The sequence below is a fragment of the Haematobia irritans genome, chromosome 1, assembly GCF_050003625.1.
Source record: "Haematobia irritans isolate KBUSLIRL chromosome 1, ASM5000362v1, whole genome shotgun sequence".
NCBI lineage: Eukaryota > Metazoa > Arthropoda > Insecta > Diptera > Muscidae > Haematobia > Haematobia irritans.
Window position 1 is genome coordinate 30,151,334 of NC_134397.1, and position 23,642 is coordinate 30,174,975.

General features: G+C 33.9%; 1 long non-coding RNA gene across 1 annotated transcript; it reads right to left on the reverse strand.

Annotated features, from left to right (window-relative positions):
* Positions 1 to 4,404: 4,404 nt before the first annotated feature.
* LOC142238072 (uncharacterized) lies at positions 4,405 to 5,181 on the reverse strand. The gene is made up of 3 exons (XR_012722640.1): positions 4,913 to 5,181; positions 4,726 to 4,816; positions 4,405 to 4,571 (listed from the first exon to the last, which is right to left on the reverse strand). It is a non-coding gene; the product is annotated as an uncharacterized LOC142238072 (long non-coding RNA).
* Positions 5,182 to 23,642: the final 18,461 nt, after the last annotated feature.

Genomic DNA, 23,642 nt, shown 5'->3' on the forward strand with positions numbered 1-23,642 from the left:
TTTTTAGTATATGTCCTCTAGCAACCATGCAATAATTGGTCCATATCGATCCACAATGAAGCAGAGCCTCCACATAAATCGATCTACTGATTTCACTAAGCCAATTTGAATTTTTATATCCCTCACCATAGGATGGAAAATATACTAAGTCTTTCTTTACGTTTGTAGCACATCGACATAATGATGGTCTATGAGCCCATAATGTATATAAATTGTGAGTCATGGTGATATTCTGAGCCGATTTACGATGTACGTCCGTCCGTCCCGCGAACTTCCGAAAGCTTGACTTGAACCATTGCACAATTACTTGCTATAGATGTAGGTTAGCTAGTACTGAAAATGGGCCATATCGGACCAGTTTTAGGTATAGACCCATATAAAGTAAAATGTCTCTGATCCAGTTGAACTTTGCTACTTGATGTACGTATAAGCCTTCTAGTCCATAAATATATATATAGCCCCCATATAAACCGATCCTCAGAATTGATTCCGGAGCTTCCTAGAGGTTCAAATTTCATCCGATCCGGTTGCAATTTGGTACACAGTGTTAGTATATACCTCTAACATTTCTTGATTTCCAGGTGTAATCCATGCTGGAGGGTACAAAATATTCGGCCTGGCCGAACTGACGGCTGTATATACTTGTTTAGAGATGTATTTACGGCGTAGTAGATTTTTATGTTGAAAACTAGTCAAAAGACTATAGACCCATTATCCACTATGAATTTATTGTATATTCGTTTTTTTGTTGATATAGACCCCACATAAACCGATGCCCCGATTAGGGTACTTGGGCTTCTAGAACCGTATTTTTCATCTAGGTTGTATGAAATTTCAAATTTTCAAAATGTTAGGCCCACAAATATGTGCGTCGAATATGGTGTGTATCGGGCCATGTTTTGGTATATCCCCCATAAAGTCTCCCTATTAGATTCAGAGTTTGATATTTGTAGGTTAGGTTAGGTTGTAGAGAATGACAACAATTCTTGTATCGAATTGATATCCACTTAGACCACTATATGTGCATTGTGATTCCTAGGGCTCCATGAAATAAGTCCCCATGAAATAACTCCCCAAAATCACACATGAAATAAGTTCCTTAAATTTGGGACTTATTACAGTATGAAATAAATCCCTAAATATTTTATGAAACAAAAAGAAAAAAATGAATAAATCCTCAAAACGAAAAATGAAATATAACCACAATATTTTGGGGACTTCTTTCGTATAAACAACAAGTAAGGAAAATCTAAAGTCGGGCGGGGCCGACTATATTATACCCTGCACCACTTTGTAGATCCACATTTTCGATACCATATCAAATCCGTCAAATGTGTTCTACAATATTTATAGACATTAAATTTAAGTCGGATAATGCCCTGGGGTGGAACACAATGTTAGGAAATAAATATGGGAAACATTTTAATCTTAACCAATTTTGGGGCAACTTCGCAAAAGTGTATTTATGATTTACCACTCAATAGATATGTATTAGCAATAAAGGAACATTTGAGTCACTTTTACAAGTTTTCGACTTAGCAATGGCGATTTTATAAGAAAAATGTGGGTATTCTGGCCATTTTTGCTTAAATCGGAAAAATATATATATGGAAGCTATATCGAAATCTGAACGGATTTGAACCAAATTTGACATGCATACTTAGTATTTTAATTCTACTCCCTGTGCAAAATTCCCGTAAATCAGACTGCAATTTTGACCTCTGTGGTCATATGACGGAAAAACGGGCGAATGATATATATGAGAGCTATATCTAAATCTGAACCGATTTCAATCAAATTTGGCACACTTGATTATAGTACTGATTGTTCTCCTTGTGCAAACTTTCAAGCAAATTAGTGTAAAACTCTGGCTTCTGGGGCCATATAAGTCCATATCGTGCGAAAGATATATATGGGAGCTATATCTAAATCTGAACCAATTTCAATAAAATTTTGCACACTTGACTATATGACTAATCGTGATGTTTTCAAGCAAATCAGGGTAAAACTTTGGCTTCTGTGTCCATATAAGTGCATATCGGGCTAAAGATATATATGGGAGCTATATCTAAATCTGAACCGATTTCTTCCAAAATCAATAGGGTTCTATTCTGACCCAAAACAGAAACTTGTGCCAAATTTGAAGTTGATTGGACTAAAACGGCGACCTAGACTTTTATCACAAAAATGTGTTCACAGACAGACGGACGGAAGGACAGACGGACATGGCTAGATCGACTCAGGTACCCACCCTGAGGATTATTGCCAAAGACACCATGTATCTATCTCGTCTCCTTCTGGGTGTTGCAAACATATGCACTAACTTATAATACTCTGTTCCACAGTGTGGCGCAGGGTATAATAATAACAAATTTATTAATTAAATTCATTGTTTCTTAATTTTAGTTCATATCAATTTTAAATTCTACCATAGGTATTAGTAAATTTATTTGGGTACATATTTGTAAAGAATCTTCAACTGAAGTACGGCAATACGGGCAATCATACCTATCCAATCCCTTTGATATGCTACACTAGGCAACAGTCGTTTTGTGAATTGGTTCTAGCATAATTTTTCTCATTGGTTTTGACCTACTAAACACGAAAATGAGTTTTAAAAAATTTTCTGTGATTGGTTTTCGAGATACAAATTTTTGAACTTTTTTTTTAATATTTGGAGGTACACTTACAATTTTGAGCATATCTTTCGTCTTCTTTGACCTACTACTACTCAAATTAAAGAAAATTGAGCCGTCTACAACTCATTCTTAGAAAATTTTCAAATCGGGTAGGTAGTTTGGATGTTGGCGGCTTAAAAAGGTTAAAAAACGGCGTTTTTTTTTAGTAAAAATGTGGCAGAAAAAAACCATATAAAAATTCATATAAAATATAGAACACGAACCATCAATACCTTGCCTGGAGTAGACTTGCTCAAAAAACCGTAAACATAACGGTTCCTGCGACTACTTTTATGAATTATTTTATTTAAGAATTATTTCATTATGGCAAATTGGGGATTTATCTCAAATGAAATAATGCCACAAAATTGAAAATGAAAAAACTCCCCAAAATATAAAATAACTTTTCCAAAAATTGTTGTTTTTATACCCTCCACCATAGGATAGGGGGGGAGGGGGTATATAAACTTTGTGATTCCGTTTGTAACACATCGTAATATTGCTCTAAGACCCTATAAAGTATACATATTCTGGGTCGTGGTGAAATTCTGAGTCGATCTAAGCATGTCCGTCCGTCCGTCTGTTGAAATCACTTCCGAACGAAACAAGCTATCGACTTGAAACTTGGCAAAAGTAGTTTTTATAGATGTAGGCCACATGGTATTGCAAATGTACCATATCGATCCACTTTTACGTATAGCCCCCATATAAAGGGACCCTCAGATTTCGCTTGTGGAGCCTCAAAGAGAAGCAAATTTTATCCGATCCGGCTGAAGTTTTGTACATGCACACAAAAAAAAATTTTTTGATTTAAATCACGAAAATCGCGGATTCAATCATTTTTTTAATTGAAATGTCTTCAATCACGAAAATGATAGTATCAATCACCCATTTTGATTGAAAACCAACACGATTTTCAATTAAAAATTTAATTGACTTTTGTCACGGAATCAATTAATTGTGTGATTGAATCAATTAAAAACGTGATTGATTTTTAACATAAAATTCAATCACAGTTTTAATTGAATCAATTAAAATTTTAATTAATTTCGCGACAAAAATCAATCAACTATTTGATTCATTCAATTAAATAATTAATTGAAATTGGCTATAAATTTCGATCAAAAAATTTATATATTGCGACCCCAAAATCGTATTTAGTTTTATTTGAAATAAAAGAAAATATGTGTTTCTTATAAAACATATTCAATATTTTATTATTTTTTGAATTATGCAATAGACAAATAAATTTGGTTCTTGTTATTTGTGTTTTGTTCTAACATAACTTACTAATACAATTACTATCAATAACAACTATAGGGTGAAAAAATAAATTATATAAATCATTATCTTCCTTATAATAATAACCATGTTAGCATGTTCCTTCTAATATGTAGATGCGCCTAGATTTCCAATAATTCAGCAGCCTGTAAGCTAAATTAGAATAATTTGAATTTAATTTTGTTCAAATAAAAATTAATTTTGTTAAACATTACCTGCATAGAATAACAAGTTCAATTCTTAGTTCCAGGTTACAGATTTATAATCTTCTTTTGTAGTTGTAGTCTTTTAGCATAAAAAGGTGTATTAAGGAGCTCGGTAATTTAATTTTAGTAACAATTCCTTTCCAAAATCCACACATTGAAATCGTCTATTAAAATTTGAACCAATGAAAGACAAAAATGATGGGAAAACAGTGTAGTATTTGGTATTATATTGATGATACTTTGTAAATTCTGGAAATAGAAAAAAATATAAATGGAAAATACATATTTTTATTATTTTCGGATATTTTTCATGTTTTTAAATCCAAAAGAAAGAACTTTTTTACCATTACATAATTCAGCTCATTAGTTTATATATCAGATATACTGCTCTCTACTTGGGTTCAAACTGAAAAAGGCAGGTAAAGCAAAAATTCAATTTAATGCCAACGCCACTTCCCAACGTCAAGGTGAATCTTCCAACAAACCCATACCGCTCTTGGTTTTAAGAAAACTAAGAGTGAAAAAAATTTATAATTTTAAAAGATCAAGACGGTACCCACTTTTTTGTTGCAAACATATTCTTATATATTTGATAAAATGATGGAGTTGATGGTCAAGTGATTGGTCAATTTCACAAAATAAAATTGGTCGCTAAAAGAAATGAATAAAAAAAAATATATTATTTTAGTCCGTTTAATGTAAACAGGCTTCAATGGAAACCCGTATTCACATTTCACAATTTCTTACCTTCAATAAACGTAGATTGTTTTCCATTTTTACAATACCACAAAACACAAACACAGGTAATTTCAAATGCGTTCTCTCATATATTTTTTTCAAACCTTTACCACGTGGTCGTTTGTTGTTGCACACTTTATTTATTTCAACCCTTTGCTATGATTTGTTGTTGCGTTCAAAATATTTATGCACACATATTGAATGCAGCAGACAGAATGTCGCCAATCATGTTTTTCAATTTACGCGAAAAACAAAAAACCAACCGTTCGTTAAGAGTTACTTCCACAGACTGATCTCTCCATCATACATTGTTGAATAAATACCCATTCTCTTGTTCTCTTTTCGCTCTTTCCATTGCTCAAAATTATTCAATTTCAATCACAAAGGTGATTGGATCAATCACATGTGTAATTGGAAACGGAAAAAATTTCAATCACGTTTGTAATTGAAAATTATTTCCGAATTGATTAACAAATTGATTGAATCAATTAATATTTTAATTGGAAACGTAACAAATATCAATCATTTTTTTAATTGGTTTTTATTCGGATTTGATTAAATAATTAATTGAATCAATTAACATATTAATTGAATCCGTTTCCAAATTCAATTAAGTGCTTAATTGAAAAAATGTTGGCGATAATTTTTTGTGTGTGGTGTTAGTAAATGGTCTCTAACAACCATGCAAAAATTGGTCTCCATCGGTCCATAATTATATATAGCCCCCATATAAACCGTTCTCCAGATTTGACCTCCGGAGCCTTTTGGAGGAGCAAACTTCATCCGATCCGGTTCAAATGTGGAACGTGGTGTTAGTATATGGTCTCTAACATCCATGCAGAAATTGGTCCATATCGGTCTATAGTTATAAAGGGTGATTCTTTTGAGGTTAGGATTTTCATGCATTAGTATTTGACAGATCACGTGGGATTTCAGACATGGTGTCAAAGAGAAAGATGCTCAGTATGCTTTGACATTTCATCATGAATAGACTTACTAACGAGCCACAACGTCGAATTTTCAGTGAATGGGCCCTAGAAAAGTTGGCAGAAAATCCGCTTTTTTATCGACAAATTTTGTTCAGCGATGAGTCTCATTTCTGGTTGAAAGGCTACGTAAATAAGCAAAATTGCCGCATTTGGAGTGAAGAGCAACCAGAAGCCGTTCAAGAACTGCCCATGCATCCCGAAAAATGCACTGTTTGGTGTGGTTTGTACGCTGGTGGAATCATTGGACCGTATTTTTTCAAAGATGCTGTTGGACGCAACGTTACGGTGAATGGCGATCGCTATCGTTCGATGCTAACAAACTTTTTGTTGCCAAAAATGGAAGAACTGAACTTGGTTGACATGTGGTTTCAACAAGATGGCGCTACATGCCACACAGCTCGCGATTCTATGGCCATTTTGAGGGAAAACTTCGGAGAACAATTCATCTCAAGAAATGGACCGGTAAGTTGGCCACCAAGATCATGCGATTTGACGCCTTTAGACTATTTTTTGTGGGGCTACGTCAAGTCTAAAGTCTACAGAAATAAGCCAGCAACTATTCCAGCTTTGGAAGACAACATTTCCGAAGAAATTCGGGCTATTCAGGCCGAAATGCTCGAAAAAGTTGCCCAAAATTGGACTTTCCGAATGGACCACCTAAGACGCAGCCGCGGTCAACATTTAAATGAAATTATCTTCAAAAAGTAAATGTCATGGACCAATCTAACGTTTCAAATAAAGAACCGATGAGATTTTGCAAATTTTATGCGTTTTTTTTTAAAAAAAAGTTATCAAGCTCTTAACAAATCACCCTTTATATAGCCGATCTCCAATCACACAAAAATTGGCCCATATCATGGTTTCCACTCGAGCCAAAAATAATCTACCAAAATTTTATTTCTATAGAAAATTTTGTTAAAATTTTATTTCTATAGAAATTTTTGTCAAAATTTTATTTCTGTAGAAAATTTAGTCAAAAATTTATTTCTATAGAAAATTTTGTGAAAATTTTATTTCTATAGAAAATTTAGTTAAAATTTTATTTCTATAGAAAATTTTGTTAATATTTTATTTCTATAGAAAATTTTGTCAACATTTTATTTCTATAGAAAATTGTGTCAAAATTTTATTTCTATAGAAATTTTGTTAAAATTTTATTTCTATAGAAAATTTTGTTAAAATTTTATTTCTATAGAAAATTTTTTCAAAGTTTTACTTCTATAGAAAAGTTTGTGAAAATTTTATTTCTATACAAAATTTTGTTAAAATTTTATTTCTATAGAAAATTTTGTCAAAAATTTATGTCTTTAGAAAATTTTGTCAAACTGAATTATATACGTATTTGATCGATCTGTTTTGATTTAATATAAACCACGTTTGGACTTACATAAATTTAGAAGAGGGTGTTAGGAGGTTTTAAGATACCTTGCCATCGGCAAGCGTTACCGCAACTTAAGTAATTCGATTGTGGATGGCAGTGTTTAGAAGAAGATTCTACGCAATACATGGTGGAGGGTACCTAAGCTTCGGCCTGGCATAACTTACGGCCGTATATACTTGTAAATTAAATTCATTGTTTCTTAATTTTAGTTCATATCAATTTCAAATTCTACCAGAGGTATTAGTAAATTTATTTGGGTACATATTTGTAAAGAATCTTCAACTGAAGTACGGCAATACGGGCAATCATACCTGTCCAATCCCTTTGATATGCTATCAGCGTTGAGACTCATTTGACATTTTCTAAAAATTTTAAACGTCTGCAAGGCATAATCACGACGTTTGCAGTCTTATCCCTATACACTACACATTCATTAACAGAGATTGTATACACGTCCAAGGCGTTAGTCTCTTCATCATCGGATGATGTATCTCCTGTATTCTCCGTGAATCTGAATCACATGTGAAGTATGTTCTGCAAACCATCCCTAAGCCGAGTCATAGTTCGCCTTACAGAAATTAAATCTTCTAAGAAGTAAAGAGAAAGTGTCATTAATCGATAAGAGAATAAATTGCTATCTGATTTAAGAGATTATAGTCCAATTTAATCAAATTACAAAGAAATTGAAGACTTTGACTATTGCAATCCGATATAAAGGGTGATTCTTTTGAGGTTAGGATTTTCATGCATTAGTATTTGACAGATCACGTGGGATTTCAGACATGGTGTCAAAGAGAAAGATGCTCAGTATGCCTTGACATTTCATCATGAATAGACTTACGATCTGCCACAACGTCGAATTTTCAGTGAATGGGCCCTAGAAAAGTTGGCAGAAAATCCGCTTTTTTATCGACAAATTTTGTTCAGCGATGAGGCTCATTTCTGGTTGAATGGCTACGTAAATAAGCAAAATTGCCGCATTTGGAGTGAAGAGCAACCAGAAGCCGTTCAAGAACTGCCCATGCATCCCGAAAAATGCACTGTTTGGTGTGGTTTGTACGCTGGTGGAATCATTGGACCGTATTTTTTCAAAGATGCTGTTGGACGCAACGTTACGGTGAATGGCGATCGCTATCGTTCGATGCTAACAAACTTTTTGTTGCCAAAAATGGAAGAACTGAACTTGGTTGACATGTGGTTTCAACAAGATGGCGCTACATGCCACACAGCTCGCGATTCTATGGCCATTTTGAGGGGAAACTTCGGAGAACAATTCATCTCAAGAAATGGACCGGTAAGTTGGCCACCAAGATCATGCGATTTGACGCCTTTAGACTATTTTTTGTGGGGCTACGTCAAGTCTAAAGTCTACAGAAATAAGCCAGCAACTATTCCAGCTTTGGAAGACAACATTTCCGAAGAAATTCGGGCTATTCCGGCCGAAATGCTCGAAAAAGTTGCCCAAAATTGGACTTTCCGAATGGACCACCTAAGACGCAGCCGCGGTCAACATTTAAATGAAATTATCTTCAAAAAGTAAATGTCATGGACCAATCTAACGTTTCAAATAAAGAACCGATGAGATTTTGCAAATTTTATGCGTTTTTTTTTTTTTAAAAGTTATCAAGCTCTTAACAAATCACCCATTAGTTTGATGAATGCAAAAGCAAATTTTTTGGAGCGTACGAGAAGCAGAAATTAAGGAATTACCGCGAATTTTTATACCCTCCATCATAGGATGGGGGTATATTAACTTTGTCATTCCGTTTGTAACACATCGAAATATTGCTCTAAGACCCCATAAAGTATATATATTCTGGGTCGTGGTGAAATTCTGAGTCGATCTAAGCATGTCCGTCCGTCCGTCCGTCCGTCCGTCTGTTGAAATCACGCTAACTTCCGAACGAAACAATCTATCGACTTGAAACTTGGCACAAGTAGTTGTTATCGATGTAGGTCGGACAGTATTGAAATGGGCCATATCGGTCCACTTTTACGTATAGCCCCCATATAAATGGACCCTCAGATTTGGCTTGTGGAGCCTCTAAAAGAAGCATATTTCATCCGATCCGGCTGAAATTTGGTATATAGTGTTGGTATATGGTCTCTAACAACCATGCACAAATTGGTCCACATCGGTCCATAATTATATATAGCCCCCATATAAACCGATCCCCAGATTTGGTTTGCGGAGCCTAAAAGAGAAGCAAATTTCATCCGATCCGGCTGAAATTTGATACATGGTGTTGGTATATAGTCGCTAACAACCGTGCAAAAATTGGTCCATATCGATCCTTAATTATATATAGCCCCCATATAAACCGATCCCCAGATTTGGCTTGTGGAGCCTCTAAGAGAAGCATATTTTATCCGATCCGCCTGAAATTTGGTACATGGTGTTGGTATATGGTCTCTAACAATCATGCAAAAATTGGTCCACATCGGTCCATAATTATATATAGCCCTATAAACATATAAACAGATCCCCATATTTGGCTTGCGGAGCCTCAAAGAGAAACAAATTTCCTCCGATCCGGCTGAAATTTGGTACCTGATGTTGGTATATGTTATTGTCTCTAACAATCATGCAAAAACTGGTCCACATCTGTTCATAATTATATATAGCCACCATATAAACCGATCCCCAGATTTGGCTTGCGGAGCCTCAAAGAGAAGCAAATTTCATCCGATCCGGCTGAAATTTGGTACATGGTTTTAGTATATGGTCTCTAACAACCGAGCAAAAATTGGAAATTGGTCCACATCGGTTCATAATTATATATAGCCCCCATATAAAACGTCCTCCAGATTTGACTTCCGGAGCCACTTGGAGGAGCAAAATTCAGCCGATCCGGTTCAAATTTGGAACGTCGTGTTAGTATATGGCCGCAAACAACCACACCAAAGTTGGTCAATATCGGTCTATAGTTATATATAGCCGATCTCCAATCACACAAAAATTGGTCCCTATCGGTTCATAATCACGGTTGCCACTCGAGCCAAAAATAATCTACCAAAATTTTATTTCTATAGCAACTTTTGTCAAAATTTTATTTCCATAGAAAATTGTATCAAAATTTTATTTCTATAGAAAAGTATGTTAAAATTGTACTTCTATAGAATATTTTGTTAAAATTTCATTTCTATAGAAAATTTTGTCAAAACTTTATTTCTATAGAATTTTTTTTCAAATTTTTATTTCTATAGAAAATTTTGTTAAAATTTTATTTCTATAGAAAATTTTGTCAAAATTTTATTTCTATAGAAAACTTTGTCAAACTAAATTACATACGTATTTAATCGGTATTTTTTGATTTAATATATACCACGTATGGACTTACTTACAATTTAGAAGACGGTGTTAGGAGGCTTTAAGGTACCTTGCCATCGGCAAGCGTTACCGCAACTCAAGTAATTCGATTGTGGATGGCAGTGTTTAGAAGAAGTTTCTACGCAATCCATGGTGGAGGGTACATAAGCTTCGGTATGGCCGAACTTACGGCCGTATAACTTGTTGTTTTCTATAGAATATATTAGGGATTTCGCTTTCATATTGGTGAGTTATTTCATGGAGCCAAACCTATATAGGACCATTTGAACACATTTGAAGGATTTGAGATGGTATCGAAAATGCAGATCTACAAAGTGATTCAGGGTATAACATAGTCGGCCCAGCTCGACTCTGAGCTATCCTCACTTGTTTCTTTAATTTTCTGCAATTTCATACACAAAGAAAGCATAACAAAGAATTTTGTTCGTCTCCACCCAATATTGATACTAACAGAGTGCTTTCTCTAGTATGTCTTAAGAAGCCAGTGTACACGTTTTTCGTATTTTCAAAAACTCCCCAAAAAAAGAGTAAACATTATAAACCAATATGTGTTGTACAAAGATGTAAGTATTATTAATGTTGCCTCAGGTAAATTGTTAACGAGTTTTCCCTCAAGCAGTTGGTTTCCTCTTAACTTGGATATGTTTCGGGATGGGAAGAGGGAAATTTGTAATTTTACTCGTACTTGTAGTTTGCTACCAAAAGTCTTTAGAAAGTATTTGGATAGTATTTAAAGCGACTTAAATGTTTTATTTAAATAATAAATGAGTAATTAAAATTGAGTGTTTGGTAAATGACAGAAGCAGACAGGTTTGGATAGAATGACAAAACGTTTCGCTATCGTAATGCAATAAATATTCTTAAATAGTTAGACAATCGTACACAGTATATCCATTTGTCGATTTCATCTTTTAAAATCTTATGAAACGTAATATTTAAGAAAGAAGAGTTAATCGGTCTTTGTATAGATATAGCCCTCATATAAACCTATCCCACGATTTGACTTCTTCGGCAGGTGGAAGCCGCAATTTTCATCCAATTTGCCAGAAGTTTGAAATTTAGATGCATTTGAAGTGAGAGAATTTCGTAAAAATACTACAAAAGATTGTCAACCATACAGAAAAAATATCACGAAATGTTAAAAAATTAATTGATTCAACAAATTGTTTAATTAAAACAAGAATCAATCACAAATATACTACCTGCAAGCAGAACTCGAATCTGTGCCAAAGTTCAGCACGATAGAGCCATTATTGAAAGCTGCAGCTTGATTACAACAGAACGACAGAGAGAGAGAGAGAGACAGACGGGCATGATTATATCGTCTTAGAATTTCTCCCTGATCAAGAATATATACTCTTTATATAGTCACTATTTCGTGTGTTACAAACGGAATGACAAACTTATTAAACAATTCCATGGGTATAAAACAGGCACCACTGTGCGTCGTACATCGGATCGGATGAATTAGTTCCTCCATTAGGACGAAATGTGGATATCGATTTATAAGGGGGTTATATAGAACAAGTAAGGAAAGTCTAAAGTCGGGCGAGGCCGACTATATTATACCCTGCCCCACTTTGTAGATATAAATTTTCGATACCATATCACTTCCGTGTTGGGGGCTATATAAAGGTTTGTCCCAAATACATACATTTAAATATCACTCGATCTGGACAGAATTTGATAGACTTCTACAAAATCTATAGACTAAAAATTTAAGTCGGCTAGTGCCGACTTAAAAAAATATGGGAAACATTTAAATCTGAAGCAATTTTAAGGAAACTTCGCAAAAAATTATTTATGATTTATCGCTCGATATATATGTATTAGAAAAATCAGAAAAACATATATATGGGAGATATATCTAAATCTGAACCGATTTCAATCAAATTTGGCACACATGACTATATTACTAATTGTACTCCTAGTGCAAGATTTTAACCAAATTGGACCAAAACTCTGGCTTCTGGGGCCATATAAGTCCATATCGGGCGAAAAATATATATGGAAGCTATATCTCAATTTGAACCGATTTCAACCAAATTTGGCACGCATAGCTACAATGCTAATTCTACTCCCTGTGCAAAATTTCAACTAAATCGGAGCAAAAAATTGGCCTCTGTAGTCATATGAGTGTAAATCGGCCGAAAGCTATATATTGGAGCTATATCTAAATCTGAACCGATTTCAACCAAATTTGGCACGCATAGCTACAATGCTAATTCTACTCCCTGTGCAAAATTTCAACCAAATTGGGGTAAAACTCTGGCTTCTGGGACCGTATTAGTCCATATCGGGCGAAAGATATATATGGGAGCTATATCTAAATCTGAACCGATTTCAATAAAATTTGGCACGCTTAACTATAGTGCTAATTTTTCTTCTTGTGCAAAATTTTAAGCAAATTAGGGTAAAACTCTGGCTTTTGGGGCCATCTAAGTCCATATCGGGCGAAATATATATATGGGAGCTATATCTAAATCTGAACGGATTTCAATAAAATTTGGCGCGCATAGCTACAATGCTAGTTCTACTCCCTGTGCAAAATTTCAATTAAATCGGAGTAAAAGATTGGCCAATGTGGTCATATGAGTGTAAATCGGGCGAACGATATATATGGGAGCTATATCTAAATCTGAACCGATTTCAATAAAATTGGGGACACTTAACTACACTACTAATTGTACTCCTAGTGCAAAATTTCAACCTAATTGGGGTAAAACTCTGGCTTCTGGGACCGTATTAGTCCATATCGGGCCAAAGTTATATATGAGAGCTATATCTAAATCTGAACCGATTTCAATAGAATTTGGCACACTTGACTATAGTACTAAGTGTTCTTCTTGTGCAAAATTTTAAGCAAATTAGGGTAAAACTCTGGCTTCTGGGGCCACATAAGTCCATATCGGACGAAATATATATATATATGGGAGCTACATCTAAATCTGAACCAAAATCAATAGGGTTGTATCTGAGACAAAACACATGCTGGTGCCAAATTTGAAGTTTATTGGACTAAAACTGCGACCTAGACTTTTTTTTTTTTTTTTTTTTATTTATTTAAAATAACAGCTTTATGGTATATACAAGATATAGATGCCTCAGCGTCTTATAGACCTTGTTGAGGCTAGTTGGCAAAGGTAAATTCAAAGCTCAATAAATAACATAAGTCTTAAATATTAACATAAAATGGATATGCAAAAACTAGGTAAATACATTATTTTAGTAAGTTAATGTATGAAATATATAATGAAAGTTATGTAGTTATAAACAAATTATGGCAGAATTTCATCTATACTATCATTTAGGTGAATTTTAATTAACCTTTTAAATAAAGAAATCGTACTAATATTTTTCAAATTATTCGGCAAACTATTATACGCTTTACTTCCCATATATTCAACCCTCTGTTTCGTAGTTTCAAGGCGACATCTGGCTAATCTTAAATTACTGTTGTTTCTTGTATTAAAAGAACTTTGATTTACTCCAAACGTTACAGTATGGTGTCCTATATGATGTAAGCATTTGTAAACATAAGTCAAAAGTTGCATTCTATATAAACCATATATTGGCAATATCGAAGGAAATCTATTTTTATATAGATCAAGTGTAGAATACATGATGGGCAAGTCAGCTACAATTTTCAAAGCCTTGCTCTGCAATCTGAATTGGGATTTCAATTCCTCACTTTTCCCGTGTCCATACAAAATAATCAAATAGTTCAGATGACTTTGTATCAGTGCCCTATATATTAGCATTTTCGTGTCAAAGCTAAACCTGTTTTTAAACTTAAATAAGAAACCAATGGCCTGTGCGCATTTCCCCCTCAAATATGCGATATGCTCGTCCCAATTCAAGTTACTTTGATTACAAAAATGTGTTCACGGACAGACGGACATGGCTATATCGACTCAGGAGCCCACCCTGAGCATTTTTGCCAAAGGCACCATGTGTCTATCTCGTCCCCTTCTGGGTGTTGCAAACAAATGCACTAACTTAGAATACCCTGTTCCACAGTGTGGCGCAGGGTATAAAAATGTTATTTTTGGACGGTAAAATGGAATATTTTTGTCTCAAAAATTTTGATTTTTAGGCAAAAATAATACAGAATATTAGAAGTCCATATCCATGAAATTCGATATTTAAAATGGGATTTCGATTTCTAGGCTGGGTAGGAAGCTTCAATAGGAATCTGGAATTTTGATTGGACTAATTATAGGCATTTTAATATTTATTTACGACAATTTTTTTGCAGCAATGTAAAGACATCTCAAAGCCTTGTGCTCAAAAATATTTCCATTCAATACCTATGGTTAACAAACGCCCCATATAAAATCCCATAATCTATTGACATTTCATAATGGGTTTATTATTGCTCCATACTCTTTTTCTATAAAATTCATTCATGCTGTAATACTCCTACGTGTGATATTAATAAAATATCCCTTTTTTGCAATATCTACTTACAATAGATTATGGATGTTAATAATAATAATAATAATTCTCAAAAATCATTTTGATCCCTTCTTTATTGTGTGCGGGTGTGTGCGTGTAAGGAAAATCGCAAAAGTTATGAAAGCTTATAATTAAATAATGGCCATTAGCTTTTTATCATCCTGTCATTTCATCAAATTTTTATGATTCTAAAACCCACATTATTGGCCACGAATACCATCATACGCTAGCGTCAATTTAAACGCCACAATGACTTGAAAGGGTAGCAGCATTCATTCATGTATCCCTGTTCAACGTATAAGGTCCTTTTTGAGAGTAAATAATGGCGTGTTTTTACTCTTATCTGTGATAAACGTGACTTGAGTGTCAGTTACTCACTCACCCAGATACACAGGCACACACACACACATACACAAATTTTTCCATCACTAACTCTTAACATGTAAGCGTCAAATAAGAACTTAAGAAAGTCACCATGGAATGATGATGATGGTGAGGTATAAAAATGAAATGGGCTAAAACGGAATTGTTGAATGGGACACACAAAAAAACCCAGTGGATGAATTGAAAAGCACCAGTATACCACCATGAAGTAGTAAACGTAAATCTTCAAGGAGTAAAAGTTCACGAAAATCCAAAGTCACGTGTGTCCTTTTCGGAGCATTAGTTTATTTTTTTCTTCCAATTTTTTGTGGATGTTGTTTTTTCGCTTCTGTGAACCATGCAGTGTTCGTCCTTTTTCCCAATGGTATTATAAATTCTAGCTGGTGATTCCTTTGCCCACTTTCTCTGCGTTCATCTATGGCACCACAATTTAAAATTTATGTGTCAAGGTATCGACGTAATCGAGGCCCTTGTGTAACTATTTATGTGTGTGTGTGTGTGTGTGTGTGTGTGTGCTATGTATGTATGTTATACCCATATTTGTTTGACGACACCATTGTACAATGTATAGCTGATTGCGGTTGAATTTGGTTGACTTTGCTTCCTGTCTTGCAATTCTTGAATGGTTTATCTGTGATTGGTAATCGTTTCATTCAACATTCATATATTGGTTATATATGTTTTTTTTTATTATTTTATATTTTTCCCCATTGTATAAACATTGTTGGTTTAATAAACAACCACGTACATTATGTTTTGTTGTGTTGTAAATATTTTTTGGGGTTCAATTTCATAAAAAAGGTTTATGGAAGGTAGCAAAAATCAACTGTGTTTAATTTTGAGATTTATAGATGGATATATGAAATAAATTTATAATTGAGATTTCCTATTAATAAAATGTAAACCAAAAATGTGTAAATAGGGGAAAAAGAGATAAAATTGTGTGGATACCCAAAACCAAACCTAATCGGTTATTGGTAGTTATGACATAGCGCTGAATCTTGTGAATATCTGTTAGTTTCTGCGATTTGTTAAAGTCCCACTAGTGCCCCCAATTTTGTGGTAAATAACATAATAAGGGTCTATCGATCGATAGACATGAATGTAGAGCTATTAGAAATTGACAAAAATATGAATATATTAATTGGATCGAGATTATTACTTACACCATTCTGAGGTATACCAGATACCATCTGAAGTCCTCCAAATTCGTTGAGATGGTATACTTCTATGGAATTTCAATTTTACTCTCTTAATAATATTTGTGAAAACTGTAGAGAAAATTTGTCGCCTGAAGTCAAATAAATCACGCGTATAGGTGGAAATTTGTATAGACGATTAGGATATAGGTTCTCTATACAAAATTCCCCCTGAATAGAATTCTAAAAGAAGTATATGAATTGCGTAGAAACTTCAACTGAAGACTGTCATCCTCAATCGAATTACATGGGTTGTGGTAATACTTGCCGATGGCAAGTTATCTGAAAACTTTTTAACATTCTTCTTCTTCTAAATTGCAAGTTAGTCCATACATACACATACAGTTATTGATCGGTACATATAAGAAATTCTATAAATAATTACGGACCGATATGAACTGTTGCGTTGTAACTAGAGAGCCAGAAGTGAAATATGGGGGTCGTTTTATAGGGGCTATATAAAATTATGAAGTGATGTGGACCAATTTTTGTGCGATTGAGGATCAGTTTATAGCCCCAGGTTTATATGTGGCTATATACAAAGAAAAAAATTCACAAAAATTTTCCGAATTAAAATTATAATTGAGTTTAATAAATATTCAATTGAAAATTTAATTGATTCAACATTTTTAAACCCTCCACCATAGGATGGGGGTATATTAACTTGGTCATTCCGTTTGTAACACATGGAAATATTGCTCTAAGACTCAATAAAGTATATATATTCTGGGTCGTGGTGAAATTCTGAGTCGATCTGAGCATGTCCGTCCGTCCGTCTGTCTGTTGAAATCACTCTAACTTCCGAACGAAACAAGCTATCGACTTGAAACTTGCCACAAGTAGTTGTTATTGATGTAGGTCGGATGGTATTGCAAATGGGCCATATCGGTCCACTTTTATGTATAGCCCCCATATAAACGGGCCCCCAAAATTTGGGTTGCAGACCTTCTAAGAGAAGCAAATTTCATCCGATCCGGCTGAAATTTGGTACATTGTGTTAGTATATGATCCTTAAGAACCATGCAAATTGGTCCACATCGGTTCATAATTTTATATAGCCCCCATATAAACCGATCCCCAGATTTGGCTTGCGGAGCCTCTAAGAGAAGAAAATTTCATCCGATCCGGCTGAAATTTGGTACACGGTGTTAGTATATGGTCTATAATGACCACTCAAAAATTGGTCCACATCGGTCCATAATTATATATAGCCCCCATATAAACCGATCCCCAGATTTGGCTTGTGGTGCCTCTAAGAGAGGAAAATTTCATCCGATCCGGCCGAAATTTGGTACATGGTGTTAGTATATGGTCTCTAACAACTATGCGAAAATTGGTCCACATCGGTGCATAATTATATATAGCCCCCATATAAACCGATCACCAGATTTGACCTCCGGAGCCTCTTGGAAGACCAAAATGCATCTGATTCAGTTGATATTTGACACGTGGTGTTAATATATGGCCTCAAACACCCATGAAAGAATTTTTCGAAATCGGTCCATAATTATCGGTTTATATGGGGGTTATATTAATATGGATGGATATCGAGCAATCCAGCTACAAAGGTTACCCCGTACAAAATTTCTACCGAATGGGATGAATTGCTCTTCCAAGAGGCTACGCAAGATGAATCTGGGGGTTTGGTTTATATGTGAACTATATACACCTAATGGCCGATTTCGTCCTACATTTCATGGTTGTTTACAAACATCATGTAACAAATTTCAACTCAATCGGATGAAATTTACTCGTCCAATAGGCTTCAAAAGTCAAATCTGGAAATAGGTTCATATGGGATCTATAATTGATTTCCGATATTCATGGTCACGTAGAAATTCTAAGACGATATAACCAAGTCTATATATTAGTTTGTCTGTAACCACGCTACAGTCTTTAATAATGAATCTGTCGTGCTGAAATTTAGCATAAACTTGTCTTTTGTCTGCCAGAAGGTCAAGTTCAAAGATAGCCCCCAAACAAACCGACCTCCGAGCGTCCAGACATCTCAATTTTTATCCGGTTTGCCTGAATTCCAAATTAAAAAAAAGGGTGCCAAAATAAATATGTTGTGATTTGGTCCACATTTTGATATAGCCCCCATATATGGGTCAATAGTTTGGTATAGCCCCTATATATCCCGCTCTGCCGATTTTACTTTTTGGGCTTCTACCACAATTTTTTTAGACACCGCAATTTTTATACGATTTGCCTGAAATTCAAAATCTGGAAATTTTTTGGGTCCACACATAAGGGCGCCGAATATGTTGTCTATCGGTCCACGTTTTAATATAGTCTCCATATGTCCCCATATGTGTAGATCTCCCGATTTGATTTCTTGAGCGTTTAGATATCCCAATTTTTTATCCAATTTGCCTGAAATTCATAATATAGAGGTATTTTGGGTTCACAAACAAGTGTGCGGAAAATAGTGTGTATCCGTCCATATTTCACTATAGCCTCCATATAACCCGATCTCCTGATGTGATTATTTTCTTCGATTCGCATGAATTTGGAAATTTATGTGATTGTTTTTTATACCCACCACCACAGGATTGGGGGTATATTAACTTTGTCATTCCGTTTGTAACACATCGAAATATTGCTCTAAGACCCCATAAAGTATATATATATTCTGGGTCGTGGTGACATTCTGAATCGATTTGAGCATGCCCGTCTGTCCGTCTGTTGAAATCACGCTAACTTCCGAAGAAAACAAGCTATCGACTTGAAACTTGGCACAAGTAGTTGTTATTGATGTAGGTCGCATGGTATTGTTAATGGGCAATATCGGACCACTTTTACGTATAGCCCCCATATAAACCTACCCCCATATTTGGCTGGCAGAGCCTCTTGGGGGAGCAAAATTCATCCGATTCGCCCGAAATTTGGTATGTGGTGTTAGTATATGGTCTATAACAACCATGTAAAAATTGGTCCATATTGGTCCATAATTATATATAGCCCCCACATAAACCGATTCCCAGATTTAGTTTGCGGATCTTCTAAGAGAAGCAAGTTTCATCCGATCCGGCTGGAATTTGGTACATGGTATTAGTATATAGTCTCTAACAACCATTCAAAAATTTGTCCATATCAGTCCATAATTATATATAGCCCCCATATAAACCGATCCCCAGATTTGAGCTCCAGCGCCTCTTGGAGGAGCAAAATTCATCCGATGCGGTTCAAATTTGCAACGTGGTGTTAGTATATGGAGCCACCGTGGTGCAATGGTTAGCATGCCCGCCTTGCATACACAAGGTCGTGGGTTCGATTCCTGCTACGACCGAACACCAACAAGTTTTTCAGTGGTGGATTATCCCACCTCAGTAATGCTGGTGACATTTCTGAGGGTTTCAAAGCTTCTCTAAGTGGTTTCACTGGAATGTGGAACGCCGTTCGGACTCGGCTATAAAAAGGAGGTCCCTTGTCATTGAGCTTAACATGGAATCGGGCAGCACTCAGTGATAAGAAAGAAGTTCACCACTGTGGTATCACAATGGACTGAATAGTCTAAGTGAGCCTGATACATCGGGCTGCCACATAACCTAACCTAACCTAGTATATGGCCGCTAATAACCATGCCAAAATTGGTCCATATCGGTCTATAGTTATATATAGCCGATCCCCAATCACACAAAAATTGGTCCATATCGGTTCATAATCATGGTTGCCATTCGAGTCAAAAATAATCTAGCAAACTTTTATTTCTATAGAAAATTTTGTCAAAATTTTATTCCTATAGAAAATTTTGTCAAATTTTATTTCTAAAGAAAATTTTGGAAAAATTTTATTTCTATATAAAATTTAGTCAAAATTTTAATTCTATAGAGAATATTGTCAAAATTTTAAATCTTTTGAAAATTTTGTCAAAATTTTATTTCTATAGAAAATTTTGTCAAAATGTAATTTCTATAGAAAATTTTGTTAAAATCGTATTTCTCTAGAAATTTTTTCCAAATTTTACTTCTATAGAAAATGTTGTCAATATTTTATTTCTATTGAAAATTTTGTCAAACTTAATTATATACATATTTACCCAAGTAATTCGATTGTGGATGACAGTCTTCAGTAGAAGTTTCTACGCAATCCATGGTGGAGGGTACATAAGCTTCGGCCTGGCTGAACTTACGGCCGTATATACTTGATTTTTTTTTTCGATTTACATGAATTTGGAAATTTAGAGGTATTTTACGTCCACACAGAAGTGTGCCGAAGATGGTGTGTATCGTATCATGTTTTAGTATTTCCCTCATATAAACCAATCTCCCGATTTGACCCCTTTAGTGTCTAGACATCAACATTTTTATCCGATTTGCATGAAATTCAAACTTTGGGGGTATTTTTGGTCGATATACCCCCCATATAGACTGATCTCCCGATTTGACTTCTTGGGCTTCTAGCGCAATTTTTATCCGCAATTCTTATCCGATTTTCCTTACATTAAAAATTTAGAGGCATTTAAATAGGTGTAGCGAATATGGTGTTTATCAGCCCATGTTTTGGTATAGCCCTCACTACCGATTTGCATGTTGGTATATATGTTTGCTTGGCAGAGTATCAGTCATAAATCCACCCAAAATTCAATATATTTTCGAGTAACCCGGCGAAGGCTTTCACGATTTTTAAACTGACTTTTATTTGCTCGGGAACAGTTTTGTTAATATAAATTATATATGTGTACTAATTTCAAATGTATGAAATCCATATTTAATTAGAATATAATTAGGAGAATGACTTCATTACAACATCTTTATTTTAAAGTAAATCCATCAAAATCCTTAATTATCGTAAATGGTCCTAAATTTTGCAACAATGCTTTTATTGCTGAACTTAGTCAGATAGACGTGAAATTCTTGAATTAAAAGCAAAACGCTTTCACTCACAGACGAATGTATATAAGTATGTATGAAAACAGTAATTGCTTCTTTTTTTCTATGAATATCTAAATATAAGCATCATCTTCTGGAGCCTAACTAAAAGCACATGCAGTTTGCTTAATATTTAATTTATCTATACTCTGTTTTTTCTCTTAATCTTTTTTTAAATTCCTTTCGGATTTCCTCATTTCGTTTGTCTATCATCCTAATATCCAAGATATTCATTCGTACATTTCTATGAATTTCATTAAACTTTGTTTTCTTGCATGCACCAATTGACTCTCTGTATCTTTTTCGTTTTTTTTTGCATTTATTTCCGTTTCTCTGTGTTTTATTTACTTATCGGGTAGAAATAAATTTCGAAATTCCTATTCTTTGTTTGTAAAACTTTAGAATGGTAGTTGTTGCCAAGTGGAGCATTAAGAACACATTTTCCGTTTGTTTTAGTTTTCATTACTCTTCTTTTTTAGTGTTTACAAATACGAACTTTTTGGGCTGTGTTTTTTTGGTTTTTCCTTTCTAATCCATTTTCGAGCCAGAGTACATACATATGGTGTAAAAACATTCCAAGGCTATAGAGTTTCTCATGCATTTTTAAATACAGCTGCCATAAATTAAGTTTGATGCATTTGTTAACTAATCATTTATACATGCATGAATTGAGATGTAAATTGTGTTGTATAACATTAACTCACGTCCGATGTAAACAAATTAGACTAACAAATTAGACTAACGATGTAAACAAATTAGACTAAATTTCAATTAGGATCATAATCCAATTGGGCATATGTAAACTGGGAATATTCGTCGATAAACTAAAAAGGAGTAAAATAAACTACGTTAAAAATCAAGTATATATGGCTGAAAGTTTGACCCGCCCCAATCTCCTTAGATGGGGTCATTATGTTTGACACTATTTTTTTAGCATTATTACAGGTATCAAAAGGTATATGGGAGGAATATCTAAATCTGAACTGATTTCAAACAAATTTTACATATATAGTAGTAATTTTCATTCGATCCCAATCTTGCATAGATATGTTCTATATATGCAAGATTTATCCCTAGCTTATTCTCCTTCGACAATTTCTCAGCATTTGGAAAGATCTCTGTATATGCCTCTGACTGCCAATGCCATGTCAATCTGGGTATGCGACCCCTTTTAACCTTTCTTTTTCGAAAAAGAAAAACAAAGGTCTAGCATTCCAAAGAAGAGATGATAGGACCACGGCTGCCACAGTTGTTAGTATTTTACAAAAAAAATTGGAGTATATATGTAGAAATAAAATTTGACAAAATTTAAAATTTTCTATAGAAATACAATTTTGACAAAATTTTCTAAAGAAATAAAGTTTAAAATAAATTTTCTATAGAAATAAAATTTTTGGCAAAATTTTCTACAGAAAAAAAGTATTGGGCAAAATTTTCTAGAAAAACAAAAAAGAAATTAAATTTTGACAAATTTTCTAGAGAAATAAATTGTTGGCAAAATTTTCCATAGAAATAGAATTTTGGCAAAATTTTATATATAAATAAAATTTTGACAAAATTTTCCATAGAAATAGAATTTTGACAAAATTTTCTATAGAAATAGAATTTTGACAAAATTTTCTATAGAAGTAAAATGCTGGCAAAAGTTTCTATAGAAATAAAATTTATACAAAATTTTCTATAGAAATAAAATTTTGGAAAAAGTTTCTCTAGAAATAAATTTTTTATAACAGTTTCTATTGAAATTAAATTTTGACAAAATTTTCTATACAATCAAAATTTTGACAAAATTGGTAGAATTTTTGATGTTTTGCTGGGTTTTATATATATAGAAATAAAATTTTACAAACTTTTCTATAGATATAAAATTTTAACAAAATTTTCTAAAGAAACCAAGTTTAAAGTAAATTTTCTATAGAAATAAAATTTTGGCAAACGTTTTTATAGAAATACAATTTTTGCCAAAATTTTCTATAGAAATTCAATTTTGACAAAATTTTCTATAAAAATAAAATTTTGACAAATTTTATATAGAAACTAAATTGTGACAAACTTTCTAAAGAAATAAAATTTTGGCAAAATTTTCAATAGAAATAGAATTTTGACAAAATTTTCCATAGAAA